The sequence below is a fragment of the Varroa destructor genome, unplaced genomic scaffold, assembly GCF_002443255.2.
Source record: "Varroa destructor unplaced genomic scaffold, Vdes_3.0 BEIS01000007.1, whole genome shotgun sequence".
Taxonomy (NCBI): Eukaryota; Metazoa; Arthropoda; class Arachnida; order Mesostigmata; family Varroidae; genus Varroa; species Varroa destructor.
This window is the reverse complement of record NW_019211460.1, coordinates 34,287,834-34,301,439: the sequence shown is the minus strand read 5'-3', so window position 1 is coordinate 34,301,439 and position 13,606 is coordinate 34,287,834. Positions and strand designations below refer to the sequence as shown.

The 13,606-nt window shown below is 40.8% G+C and overlaps 1 long non-coding RNA gene across 1 annotated transcript; it reads right to left on the bottom strand.

Annotated features, from left to right (window-relative positions):
* Positions 1 to 2,430: 2,430 nt before the first annotated feature.
* Positions 2,431 to 11,404, bottom strand: LOC147754625 (uncharacterized). The gene is made up of 4 exons (XR_015316998.1): positions 11,251 to 11,404; positions 10,853 to 11,013; positions 3,488 to 4,588; positions 2,431 to 3,253 (listed from the first exon to the last, which is right to left on the bottom strand). It is a non-coding gene; the product is annotated as an uncharacterized LOC147754625 (long non-coding RNA).
* Between the last annotated feature and the right edge of the window lie 2,202 nt (positions 11,405 to 13,606).

The following is a 13,606-nucleotide window of genomic DNA, read 5'->3' as shown; positions in this document are numbered from 1 at the left end:
ACTGGCGTATCGTGATCGAACATTTATGGCCATCGGGTTGGTCTTCATTTGTAACAGTTGGTAGTTCTCATAGTTTAAATAAGTATATACCTTCAAATGCTTACTTAGCCAATCGAAAAGGATCATTAACATTAAAAGTAATGGGCTGGCTGTTGCACTGAGCACTTATGCCTTCACCTTGCTGATAACATACTTTACTGCATAACAGAGGTCACTTTTGATTTCACAAAGGTACACCATTAAAACAAACATATTGCCTGTTATATAGTCTGAGGAACTACGGTAACTCTGACTAAAAGTAGGTGACCATGCTAAGAGACGATGCTAAGGTTCAACAATACACTGAAACACTGCTGTATTTCTGGAAGGATCTTCGTAATAAACACCACGGTTTACCTCCAGTAGTAGAAGTCAGGTAACCGGATTATTCCGACTTCTAAAGTGCAACAGCTATAGGCACGTGTAAGACAATAAGTAAATACGTGTGTTTAGTAGGTTACCAAGGTATTAGCTAGATATAGTATACAAAATACTTCGTGTCTTTTGTCCATAATAAACGATCATATTTTTTGCGTCGTATTATGTTACGTAGTTCCTCAAATAGACGTAGATTTAATGGTTGTATAAGCACAGATATTTCACTTATCGCAGTAAGCTCCGAAGTTCTATCGACGTCCGTAAGATCAAATGCTAGGCTCCTATTTCTTTCGTTCGGTTTCTCCAGTCTCTGCGAAGGCAGCAAGAACGGCCCGATATGGAGGTCGGCGAAAGGCTGTAGGTAAAACTGATAGACAGCTACCGGAAGTGGCAGGCGGATGCAACTTACGATGCTTAGCTCCGGATGTCCTCATCTCTATAGCTGTGGCCTCGCTGCAACACTGCAGTTCCCCCATTTCCCCTTTCTCTCTGTCTCCTGTGCTGTATGACAGCTCTAGCAGTCCTCCGGTCGTAGAGGTCTGACAACGTCATGCTAAAAGACCGATAGGTTGGTTGGCATTGCCAATGGCTAGCAGAATAACCGGGGTTCTCATCTCTCATAAATGCATAAAGGCTTCCCGTCGCTGCCCATCTGGGCCGTCGTCTTACCTAGAACGCTAGAATCTGAACCTGCTAGCCGCCGTGTAGGTCCATCAGGCAAAGCGATGTGTGCAGAAGTCGTTTAGATCCTTTGGCTATGATGCACAAACAGCTTCCGATTCCGTGTCTCTTGTCTTTTGGAATTCTCGTTCATACACGGCAGAAAGGGCCACGAACAACATTGCTGTTGAAAAAGGCAAACAGTAACGTGGTAGGATGTCGCTAGTCGTAACGAAAAGCTCATTACGTAGCCCTGTAGAGGAGTCATAAAATACTATGATTAGAGATTGGCTACCTTACGGCATGCCTGTTTTCCTCTATTCTGGAAAGAAGTTTTTACGTCGAAATTTCGAAAATACAGCACAACTGCCTGAAATCCATCTGGAGACGATAAACGAAGCCGTTGTGACTGCAACCTTGTCGAACATGAACGCAACGTAAAGCATGGTTCAACTATACTTTGTTTGAACCAGTAGTTATGTTATGGCTCTTCCAATAGAAAATTTTCGCTAAGATCCATCTTTAACTATAATACAAACTAAACTAAAATGAGGAATACATTTTTACCAGTCGATCTTTCTCCTCTGCTGTATGCAAGGATGGCGAGACGTGCAAAGCATGATATAAGAAAAAATATACTTCTGAACCGATGACCGAGATATTGGGCAGCTGAATGTCATACGCTAGCATGTGTTTCAGTCCTCAATTTTAGGCAGAGATGTACTATATGAAAGGGAATGCAATGTAAGAAAGTTTCGACGTTTGTCTAAAATAAAAAAAAAATATATAGACTTACTTTAGTGAGTATTCGTGTATGTTCTGCAAAAATATATTTAATATGTAACATCGACCAAGTGTCAATTTCTAATCGATTCCAGTCATCCTGCGTCTGCCATTGGACTAAAAAAGTTTCCCGGGTGGACTAAGCAGAGTGGGTAGTGCCTAAACTACTTAGGCAAGCTAGCCGGGGCTGTCAGTGATCAGCACGAGCAGCAAAATCACCATGGCCGCCGGGATATACGTCGGACAGGGGCAAGCCAGGGGTCGTAAACGCGGCAATCTAATTTTCTACCATTGTCCTCGACTTTGAAATTCACTACCGACTTAAGCCCTGCCTAATTCTTTCCGAACATGGGCCCTAACTCGTTCAGTTATACGAGAGCTGGTACGTATGAACGATCCTTCATCGGATTCACTCGGCGAAACCTTGCTCTTTCAATTAATTTTAGCTGAATCTCTGCAAGTGTATGTTTGTATGTCTCAGATTTAACTAGATTCTTACATGAGATTTATTAGAGGAAGGCCATTACCTCGTATGGGGTATAATCTCGTGATTACGCGATATGCTGTTAAGCTAGCCTGGGGTATTTTTATTTATTTATTTTATTATTTAAAGTATTTGTATACGGGTGGCAACGAAAATAGATTTGATTTATTTCCATACATGCGTTGCTTTTGGTTGATCTGCTTATATTGTTTGCACTAATTTGTTTAGGTTTGCTATTTATTCGCATAATGTTTTCTACAATAGATCTAGCTAGATTATCCAATAGTGGCATCATTAGTAATTGTGTCAGGTGCACTCAACAACCCCTCTGGGAAGAATATGAAGATATGTATACAAGGATTGACAATGGACGTGGGTTTCGCGGCAAATGTCTAGTCGTCACGCTCATAGGGGTGCTTTTATATGACAAGATCATGCTTTTTGAAGTTTTTTATCTCTAACTATGCTGATGACAATTTAAAAGAGCCAGTTTGCATAAATCTGTTTAATTATACATTACACACGTGTTCACTTTAAGCTCGCATTACGCTAGAAAAATTATCGCAACTTTTCGAAAAGTTACGTAGTAAAGTAAAGCAGACACTAGTAATCATTAGTGTAACTTTTGATTTTTGTAAGCTGCAAAAGCCTTAGGTCAATTAGTAGTATTTTATTGATACGTTGGGATACGATTCTTATCTCTATCGTTACTATAAAATGGTTTTTGGATTCCGGTAAATTAATATATAGATTTTCGATAAGGCACATTTCCAATTAAATTGTGATAACTGCACAATTCTAATTTTTTAGAGCCCAATTAACCTTAGCTAATTTTTCCTTGGGGCAACTGAAGTCCTTGTGTACGTTGTCCGAGCTTCAACACAACCGAGGTGCCGTTCTCCTGTAATTCTTAAAGGATTTATATCAGCTAAATTAAAGAAAAATATTTTTTTTCCTGAAATACCCAGAAAGATACTGATTTTAAGGGTCGAACTAGAGATGAAGATGTAAATAGAATCTATTTGTTGGTAAGCTACTTGTTTCGTACCAAGCAGAGTCCTGCTTGATCCATATAGTTGGTACAAGATGTCGCGAAGCAAGTGAAATGAATTAGTCTTTGCATGCAAGCGCTCGCCTACCTACTTGTTATGTGCTAAACACGAGTCTGCTATTTGCTCCAGCCCACGATAACGAAATTGTCATCACGTCAAACGCTTCTTCGTAGCGCGGTTCGCGAGCCGTCGTCGCCATTTCTAGCTCCTGTTCGACCATCTTTTTTGTCCTGCCGACATCTTTTCCTTTTCGTTTCCTTCGTATTTCTCTTCGACTGAAGAAAGGCAGCCATTGCAAGGGATGCGATGCTGCCATTGCTGTCGACACTGTTCGGATCGTTCTAATGCGCCCGTAGATGAAGGCGACAGCATCAAACCGAAGAGGAACAGCAGATGTAGCAACAGCGGCAATAGCATTGCAGGTGTAAGATCGTAGGCGATGACGAAAAAATGCTGCATAGAGAAGCTGTGCAAAGGGTAGCGACAGGGGGTCGAAACAGGTCGCGGACGCAGGTCACGTTTCTAAAGGTGGAAAAAACAGTGTCGTGGGTTCGGTCCGGGAAGGGCGAGGAGTGACGCACGACAGGTATGAATGGGATGTGGGGAATGTGATGGGAAATGCCGCCTTCGTGGCTTTTGTCTCTGCGATCTTTATGGTCGTTACCATTGCTGGTGTTGTTGCTGCGGCGGGCTTGCTGCATCCATAGCGATCGACGTCGTCACTTGTCGTCATCATCGTCATCGTGTCAACAAGAGAGCTGACCCCGCTCAATCCTGCCAAACATTACTCCCGCTATCAAAGAAATTCCCTCATTTCTCTCTCCCGATGCCAACTACCGGATCTCGTCTTCGCGGCTCACAGTTCCTGGGCAGGCTCCCTTTACCACCTCAACGAAGCGAGAAGCATCCGTCACCGCCTTACCGGGTCGTCAATCGTCCTATGGCTGCGCTAGTAGCCGACAAGCACATACAACATAGCCAGCCGCCTAGGCCGTTGCCTGATTACCGTGTGCCAAAGGCGCCAGGGTAAGACGCTAGAGCCTTCTTTCCTCTACAATGCGTTCATTCAGTGCTGAGCTAATGCGGGCTCGGTTCTAATGTAGTAGCGGTTGTGTCATAGACCTTGTGACTTGCTGTTCCGTCTCGCTGACAATACTGCGCCACTTGGTTGACACTGAGTGGAAGGTGGATGCTGTAAAAGGGCACAAATTAGCTTCAACTGGCAAAATGGAGCAGTCGGAAGGAAAAACTAGAAGGGACTTTGGAATCCGGACTTGAATGCTACGCAAAGAATTCACTTCAATAGAAAGGCCTTAGTCTGAGGCAGCACTTCGATTGTGGATGTAAGTCAGGAAAGGTTCGTGAAAAGGCTTGCTTTGAGTCATCTATGACTGCATGACTTCATAAATAAATGCATTCATACCCTGGCAAATATTTTTCACATTTTATATTTCCTTTATTTACACAAATTGTGTAGTCCTTATATGTCGTTCGGTATCAGAACGTTGATCTACCTCCTCTGCTTTAGCCCTATCCAGAGTTTAGTTCTTATGATAAAGGTTCAAATGGTGCTTAATAAATGAGACTTCAAGATGCAGTCTCGTATACTCATGAGCTGGTGTTTTGAACTAGGTGGCCTTCGCAAATTATAGAAGGTTCTTTCTTTTTAACAGTGCTCAGCATAACATGGAACCGAAAAACAGTCTATTGAAGTTAAATATTGTACAACACCTTTTGATATCATGATTTTCGTAGGTATTTACAGTACAACGTGTATACATATATATGTATAAAAAAACGCAACTAATGAATAATTGGCTGCAGGGCGGTTTTACTGAGTTTATAGTTAATATAATAAGGAAGAGAAGAAAACAAATCTGAACATATGCAGGAATATCCTTTTACTTCCTGACAAGGCCTAAAGAGGGACCATGCCAAAAGACTGACAAGAACTATCGGCGAGATAGATGTTTTGGTCGAGAGTGCCTCTTCTGGTTCTCAATAAGTCGCCGGTTGTTTTCCGACAGAGAACGACGGAGGCTCGGCCAAAGAGAGACGGGAAAACGTTTGCTTGCTTTGCAGCTTGGCGTAGCAAATGCTGTATTTTGTCCACTCGTCTTACCACGTTCTCCCCCTCTTACAACTGTCACTGACAGACTAGTAGCATCAGCACGCTATTTTTTGTAGGACGATACCCTTCGCCCTTCCCTTCAGCCCCCGGCAGGCTTTCAGTAGTCGCTCACGGACTCGTGGAAGACGAATTGGCAGCCAACGAACTCCACGAAAACTTTCAGCCAAGTCGCTCCCCTATTTGCAGATGCCATCTCAGATCGAAAGAAGGCCCGTTCAGACCCCGAATTAAGAGTCCCTGATTCCCTTTCTATATCCCGTGTCTGGCGTGTGGAAATAGCATTGCTAGGAATGCTCTATTTTCACAGAAATCTTTAAGTAAACCTGCCATCTGTCAAGAGAGAACATCACTTCATACGAGCAAAAGAAGTGTTTTCGGAAATGACGCTCTGAGTAGGTTAAAAATTTCAAAATTTAATAACCTGAACTGAAAAAAACCTTTGTACTTATATATAAAGCTGTGTCTGAGCCTTGCCACTATTGTTTTAATGTTAGATATAATAAACACAGAAATATTAAACAAATTATCAAAACGGTCCGCATTTTTTAACAGAATCCTTAGCTTTGTTTTTCTTTTGTTTACTAGTGAAATAACGGCCTTTCGACCTTAGGACCGTTAGTGCAAATTGAATCGCTTCAGGAGGCTCATCCCAAAATAAAGATGTATACGGGCAGCGGTTTTTATTTCGATAACTAGTTTTTATTTGACCGATCTGTTTACGCACGTTAAGCACTATTGTGTCAGGAACGATGGCTTGTGGGTCTCCCCAAAGTAAAGAAAAGCCTTTATGGCATGTCTCTATCAGGTTAGTTAGGATTAGATTACTGATCGAAAAACGTTAGCGTATGGTAGGAACTTAGTATTATTACTTCCCATTGCCTTCTTAATTTGTAGGATTCTGTCAGAGGTGTTATTCCCGAAAGGATTTCGACTGAATACCCTTGTCTCTTTTTCTGACTCCTCCATTCACAGCACAAGAATAGAGCGTGCACTCAATCAAGTAAAAATAGTTAGCATACGCTTAAGGTGACACTATAGCTCGAACAATTCGACGATCCTGATGAACATAGGTCTTTTTTAAATACATGTGTTTGATATGTTCTCTTCTTTTTTTTTATCAATATATATTATTGTCGTATATAATTTTTATTTGTCACCCCCCGCTGGTCAGAACAAAGACCAAGGTAAACCTTTTTTTGGTGTAACTATATTGGGGTAAAAATACCGAATACTGATATCTTGTTGACATCAGACAAGTTGACGTATGTGGCCTTATTTTAAAAGTGTCAGGTTTAATATTTCCCAATGAAAATTCTTCTTAAACATTCAGAGCCCTTTAGTCTTATGCGTTTGCTTTGCTTTAGAGTCTGGTTGAACGATGTACGTAAGACGTATGGAAACGCATTAGTTCGATTTGAAAGATGTTTTAAAAGCCATTGGTTGCAGTTTCTATCGTTTGTGCTCTGAGGGTGTGCTATGATACAGGAGCGGCCCTCTGGTGAGGAACAGCTTTAAAATGACGTCGGAAAAAACAACTGAAAGCAGTGGCATAAATTTTCCTTTCTTTATATATTTAAGATTTTATTTGGATGCAGCATCAATGGAAGATGACGTCCTTGACCCCTTTTTGACAGTTATTCGCTTTACTGAGATTTTGATTACTTTTTCGCTTACACTTGGCCCTATCTCTAGCGTAATGGCACGGGTATTCTTTTCTAAGCTTGTCTACCATCCGTGAATCGTCCTAGTGCGCTTTGCGCTTTAGGTAGCACCATAAAACAAATTAAGCGGGGTTATATGATATAATCTAGCGGATCATTGCTATCACTTCATCTGAAAATTAATCGCTCACTGAAGTGACCTTATTAAAACGAGCTGGATATTCCTGCTGGAACCATATGCTTTGTAAACCTTTTTTTCAATAACTCGGACCACAAGAAAGCTTGAGATGTCGCCTGGAAGCAACAGAGTTCACAGTTCATTCGAAGAAAATGTGCAAATGACAGGTCTGGCCCACATGCCGCACTAGACAATGTTTCTTTTGGGATGTAAACCTCTTTCGTAGATAGCTCCACGATCATCGGTCTACGACATGCCGCGGGTGAGCAGCAAACCCGATAAAAATATCTGTGCTACCGTTTTATAGATAGGGCCAGATGGTCAAGAACTGAGTAAAGCGAGTAACTTCTATAAAGAAGGGCGAAAGAGCCTACACTATTGAGCCTATACATAAGCAGGATCATAGATATATATTAACGGAGGACTCATATAAATATATTCAGTTGCTTTTTGTTGACGTCATTTCGTGATACTTGACGACCAGATGGCCGTGCTTGTATCTAGAAGAATTTAAGTACTTGTTTCAAAGCATTCTTCCTTAGAGACCCGTTAGCTTTACATGATCACTCTTGATAGTTATGCTCATTCAAGTTGGCTAGTCCATATGGACTAGCCAACTCCGAAATTTTTCTTTTCGCATCGTTTTCTGTTTTCGTTCTGACAAATTGTATTTTGACAAAAAAAGATACTACTTTATTAACGTCCTAGAAGTTGGTACAGCCCTTTGCAGCTAGATACACATGGTAGTGCTATCTATATGCTACCAATATTTGGTGAGATCCTTATTATCTTATCATACACATTCTTAGTACTATATCTCCGTAAAGAGCTTGCTGCTTGAAGCGTGGTGGAATTTATTTCGAATATATTACAGTTTAGTCCTTCGTGCTAAAGCTGTACGTGCAGAATGAATAAAAAAAAACACGGACAACTGTAGACAAAAAGTAGTTATCAATGGGATTGAACAATACCGTATAAGTCTACATATATATATATAACAGATTTCTAATATTAAATGTAACAATACATGGTAAACTTTTCGTCTCGCCTCAGTCACCTTTGCTATCAAAATTAAGTCATAAGACATAAGGGACAGTTATACCCCTGATTGTCACTCATACCTTCAGACTGGATCGAAGTAAACGGACGAGAGTAGAACTCAAGCACTAGCGGCAATGTAAGTCTGGGCAATTAGCTGCTGCTTGATACGAAGGCAGGAGAGATGTGTTTTTGTACATGCATTAGTGGTCTTCATACACTGGGCCCAACTACTAGGTGGTATCGTGCTGACCACTGTTAATCGACAATGGTCAACGTCCCCGTCGGCCTTTCCCCGTCAAAAATTCGCAAAGTCGATGCACAGAATGCGACGTTTTTTAGTCTTCACCATCGTCATTTAGTTCGCGTAGTGTGCACGTCCCGCTCAACAATTACGTCAAAAACAGGCGTCTATCCATTTGTGTTTGTTGTTATAAGACGACAACAAGCGTTGTACATCGGCAAGTAACCTATCGCATGACAATATGCAGTGTGATCTCTTTTTTGTTTGTTTGTTTGTTTGTGGAGGACCTTTCTTTGAAATAATTTTCTTTAGACTTCGCCATCTCAAAAAAAGAAGATTATTTTTGAAGAAGAATTTTTATGTGTTGTTGGCATTCTTAGAACTGACTGAATACCATTACATCTACTTTAGCGTTGTGATGATGATACCACATAAGTACTCAAAGCATGCCGTCTATGGCATATATCTATGGCATATATTATGTATATATTATGCATATATTATGCATATATTATATATTAAACTGTCGATGATATATTCGTATGAAATACGTTCTGTGTGAATCAGTCTCGTAACATAAAATGTTTATCAAGTCTATTTTCGATAAAATTTGACTGAACGGAATCAATGCACGAGGCTGTGTTGAGGTGCTACTGGCATTAACAAATTCGCGCTTTATTACAAGAATAGAAAGCCATTTGAAAAATAAGAGATGGCCGTTACAGGAGGCATTATCAAGTTTCGAATATATATAATTTGTAAATACTTGTGCGTCTCGATGAATATATAAAAGCTCTCACGTACATACTTCCAGCTGCTAACATCTGCGTACAGGCTACGTGAGATATGAATGGAATCTGCTTTTGCCATCTTAGTCCTAACCGTATTCGTCGTCTTAGGGGGATTTTACGCTAGACCTACGACGTGCGAAGGACTTGGCTGGATGTGCATCGGGTCGAAGGTGCGATGGACAAGGCTAGATTGCCTGGGAAAGCCGACTGAGTACAAAAGCTGCTGCGCTTGGACAGCGAGCTTGAAGCTCTCTATCTGGGACGGAGATTATTTGATTGGTGTGTTGTATTCCGTAAAGAAGTTGTGCTATAAGAGCACCGGTAACACTGGTCTGCACGATCCTTTCTTGGACAAACTGTCCCGCCGTATAGTTAGCTGTATAATTATGAGATCCGGAGGGAAAGAGAGCCTACACGCTCGCTAAGCATCCTTTCCACTATTCAGGACATTAACGATAGCCTGTGTATTTCGCCAAAGAATGTTTCCTTAGCTAAGAAGGTTTAATTAAGAAACCTATTGAATCCCACGCACCCGGATTCGGTTACTGTCTATTACAATTCTAACCAATTCGCTGAGTAAGCTGGTATTTGTACGATGAGGCCACCTCGTATAGTCTAAATGTTTGCTGAACGTTCAAATTGTTTTGTTGAAGTGCAATCCGATCAATCGCCTTTGCGACAGAATAGTGCCTCCCAACAACCCCTTGCGCGTTCAGATGTCGAGCAATTTCTGTCACTGGATTTCAACCGTAAAAATAGCTGAAGAATGAAAAAACAAGTGGTGCAGTAATCACAATACATAATTTTAATTGTTTTGTCTTAAGCTGGCGAGCGAGGGGCAAAAACTCAGCTAGACACAGTTAGGTTTGTTTAGTTGATCGAACAATGCCGCCTACCACCAGTGGAAATGTCAAATTAATAACAGGCAATCGCAACTGTTAAGAGCTTTGAAATTACTATATAGTTAGTTTGTCTACTTACGTTTTATACGCACATATATATATATATATATATATATATATATATATAGAGACTTAGCTGTCGTCGGTAAGTATGAGACACGTTACGCCATATCGTTGTATCGACACTTCGTTTCTTTTTCTGCCCCATCCCTGACACGACCCTGCTGATCGTTAGTTAGTTTAATGACCGTGCCACGAACCCGTCGCCGACCCTTTATAACGGTATTCGGCTAAAACCTTCTTCATACGACATGGACATCGTAAGAACTCATACGACGTATACAACGCTCCGTTTCATTGAACACAGTCTTTGTTTGGGTTAGGGCATCGCAACAACAACAGATGCAGGATGGTCCAGCCAGACGACATTTCTTACAACAACAACGATGATTTCGGCTAACACCTGCAATAGCCGGAAATGTTGGAAAGCCAATAAAAAGTCAATACTTACCTATAGATACACATGTATACGTAGTCGGTATGCCTTTATCCTTGATTGACGTCACAAGCCTTCGATTCGCTTCGGTAAGCCTAGCGATTACCAAAATTCAAGCCGGGAGGAGAGTCAGTGCGTTTCTTTCTAGCCAGGAATCGTTGATTTAAACCACGACGCTGAAAGTTTTTGAATTTTTAGATATGCATGGGTCAGAAACTATGCGCAATTTAGATCTATTTCTTTGACCTAATCTCAAAAGATGGGGTCCGTATGGGAGCGCTAAATGTTTTTTTGTATTACATTGTATTTTTGCTGAACGATAAAGAGGCAACGGAACAGCCCGTTTTCCTACTACAGTTTTGCCTATCCTAGAGCTACATTTTACATACAAAGTCAAATAAAAATCAAACTACGTTTTATAAGAGTCGTTATTTAGATCTGTGTTAGATAATATCTCTGGGGCTTTTGGGCTAGGGGCGAGGTAGGACTATAAAGATTACTGCACTTATAGCACATGGAAAATCGGATGCTATCTATGCCGCTTTTACAGATGATTCAATTAGTAAAACTGAGTGATATCAGAATACAACTCATGGCTACGTGTATATACGTCGATCGATATATGGTCGTGCTGCACGTACGGTACCAAATGATGTGGCGTTTCACATGTAGTTGCTTTAGAAAAAAAAACGTGTTGACGCTTCTGTGCATAACGCGTTATTCGGACGAAACAATATTGTTAGCATATGCGTAATATTATGAATGGTCATAATTATAAAGCAGAATTCACCATGGACAATTATATACTTGAATAATAATGATGATCTATTATGATGTTTGGCCCATATCCTCACCTCAGGCCCACGTAACTTCATCTCGTAATTCAAGATAAGCTCCTCATAAGAGACTTCAATTTATCTTTTCTAGAAAGTAAATTAACTGTAATGAACCCATTTCAATCACTAAGTAGAAACGTTTTTGACAAATATACAGATATAATTTTCTCTTATCATGTCTTTAACGATCTTCATCCCATGTAGTCACTCTTCTTTGTCGACTACTCGATGTATCAAATGGAGGCTATAAATATACTGCTAAGCGTATTGTCTAATGAAAAGAACAGTTTTATATTTTAATCATAGTACCATAATTACATGATACCGAGCGATCATTAACTTCCTAACAGATGAGAATTAGCCACTTAGTTATTCATTGTTAACTTACTAACGGGCAGGGATAACGCGGCATATATGCAGCGTGCCAAATGTACAAACTTGTTTGGTATGTATTTGCGGCTGGATCCGCTTTATCCTTTTCCCACATACAATGGCCCATCAGACTCTCTGTGACTGTAGGCGCGTCAGGCCACTGCTATTTCATGTTAGGAGGTTGGGGGCTGTACAGGTGTAATCAGGGTTGTAGTAGCGGTTATTAGGTTGTAAGAAAGAGTAGTGGTATTATAGAGTGTCTTACTACACTTAATGAATGAACGTAATGAATATTACCGGTAAGGCAGAAAAGGAGCGCGTTGGAGCATCAGTTGGGTGCTGCTAGTGGGTCTGCGGGGTCATCATTTAGATCTATTTCATCAAACTAAGCCCAACCCATATTCCCTATGGCCTCACACCTAGATAGAGCGCGCACTAGCCAAGGGCTGGTTATGCTGCTCGCTCTCCTGAGAGAACATTTAGCGGCCCCGTTTGAAAAATGTACACTCGTGCAAAAACACGGCGCTCTGTGAACTGCTTGTGCACCATCACCGTCTCTGCTGACTACTTTCTGCGCTTTAGTCTCTTCGTGCTAAGCGAGGACTGTGTGTGTACTTCGATGTTCGCTCTTGTGTCTCTACTCATATGTATGGAACTGGGTTGTTCTAGCGACGATTGATCTTCCTCCGCGTTCCCTGAGGAATCTTGCTGCTGCCCAAGAAATTCTCAGCTTCCTTCGCAGGAACCTCCTCCCAAATTAGATAATCCTCTTGTTCCTCCCTCAGTTCCAGTTTCTCTTCTCTTACAGCACTTAAAGTTTTTCGAACATGGAAGCGTTTGATGGTGGTTCGAAGCTTATCATAAAGTATGGTCGTTGAATATGCCGACAAAGCAATGCAACGAAGGCTATCGATAAGTCGACCTAGAATGTATGATACAATATATGATAGCGATACATGATGGGAGAAACAAGCTACTAGCTATATATACAAAGCACGTTCGAATAGACTTCCGTGAGCTGCTGCTATTTAATTGTAGAAAGTTTGGAAACTCGTACTAAAATATTATAATACAAAAATATTGTCCTTACACTAGTACGTTTGCTCAAAAGCAAATGTATTAGTGTAACGTAATATTATAATCTAAAATCATGTTTGATCAATCTGATCGATACCTGTTGAAACCCCCAAAAAAATAACATCTCGGAATACCGGGTCAAATACCAAAGACATGTTTAAGACTGACTCTATGTGATAGAAAAAACTGTGAACGTCTGAGGACAGAGACTATTTCCATGTTGATTCAATTGCTAATACTTATATCTTATTCGTATACTTGTTATCCGTAAATAATCTGTGACTTTTTCACCGGACAACAAATTTGGTCCAGAAAAATTCTTCAAGATCTAAAGACTGAAGGACAAGGTGGGTTTGTTGGCTCCGAAGGTTTAGTATAAAATGTACCAAGATCGCTGTTGCAGATACTTCGTTTTGACGACGTACGGGTGGATGAATATGGACCTTCCCGTTTTCAAAACTGATGGTAGTAAGCTGTCGGTTGC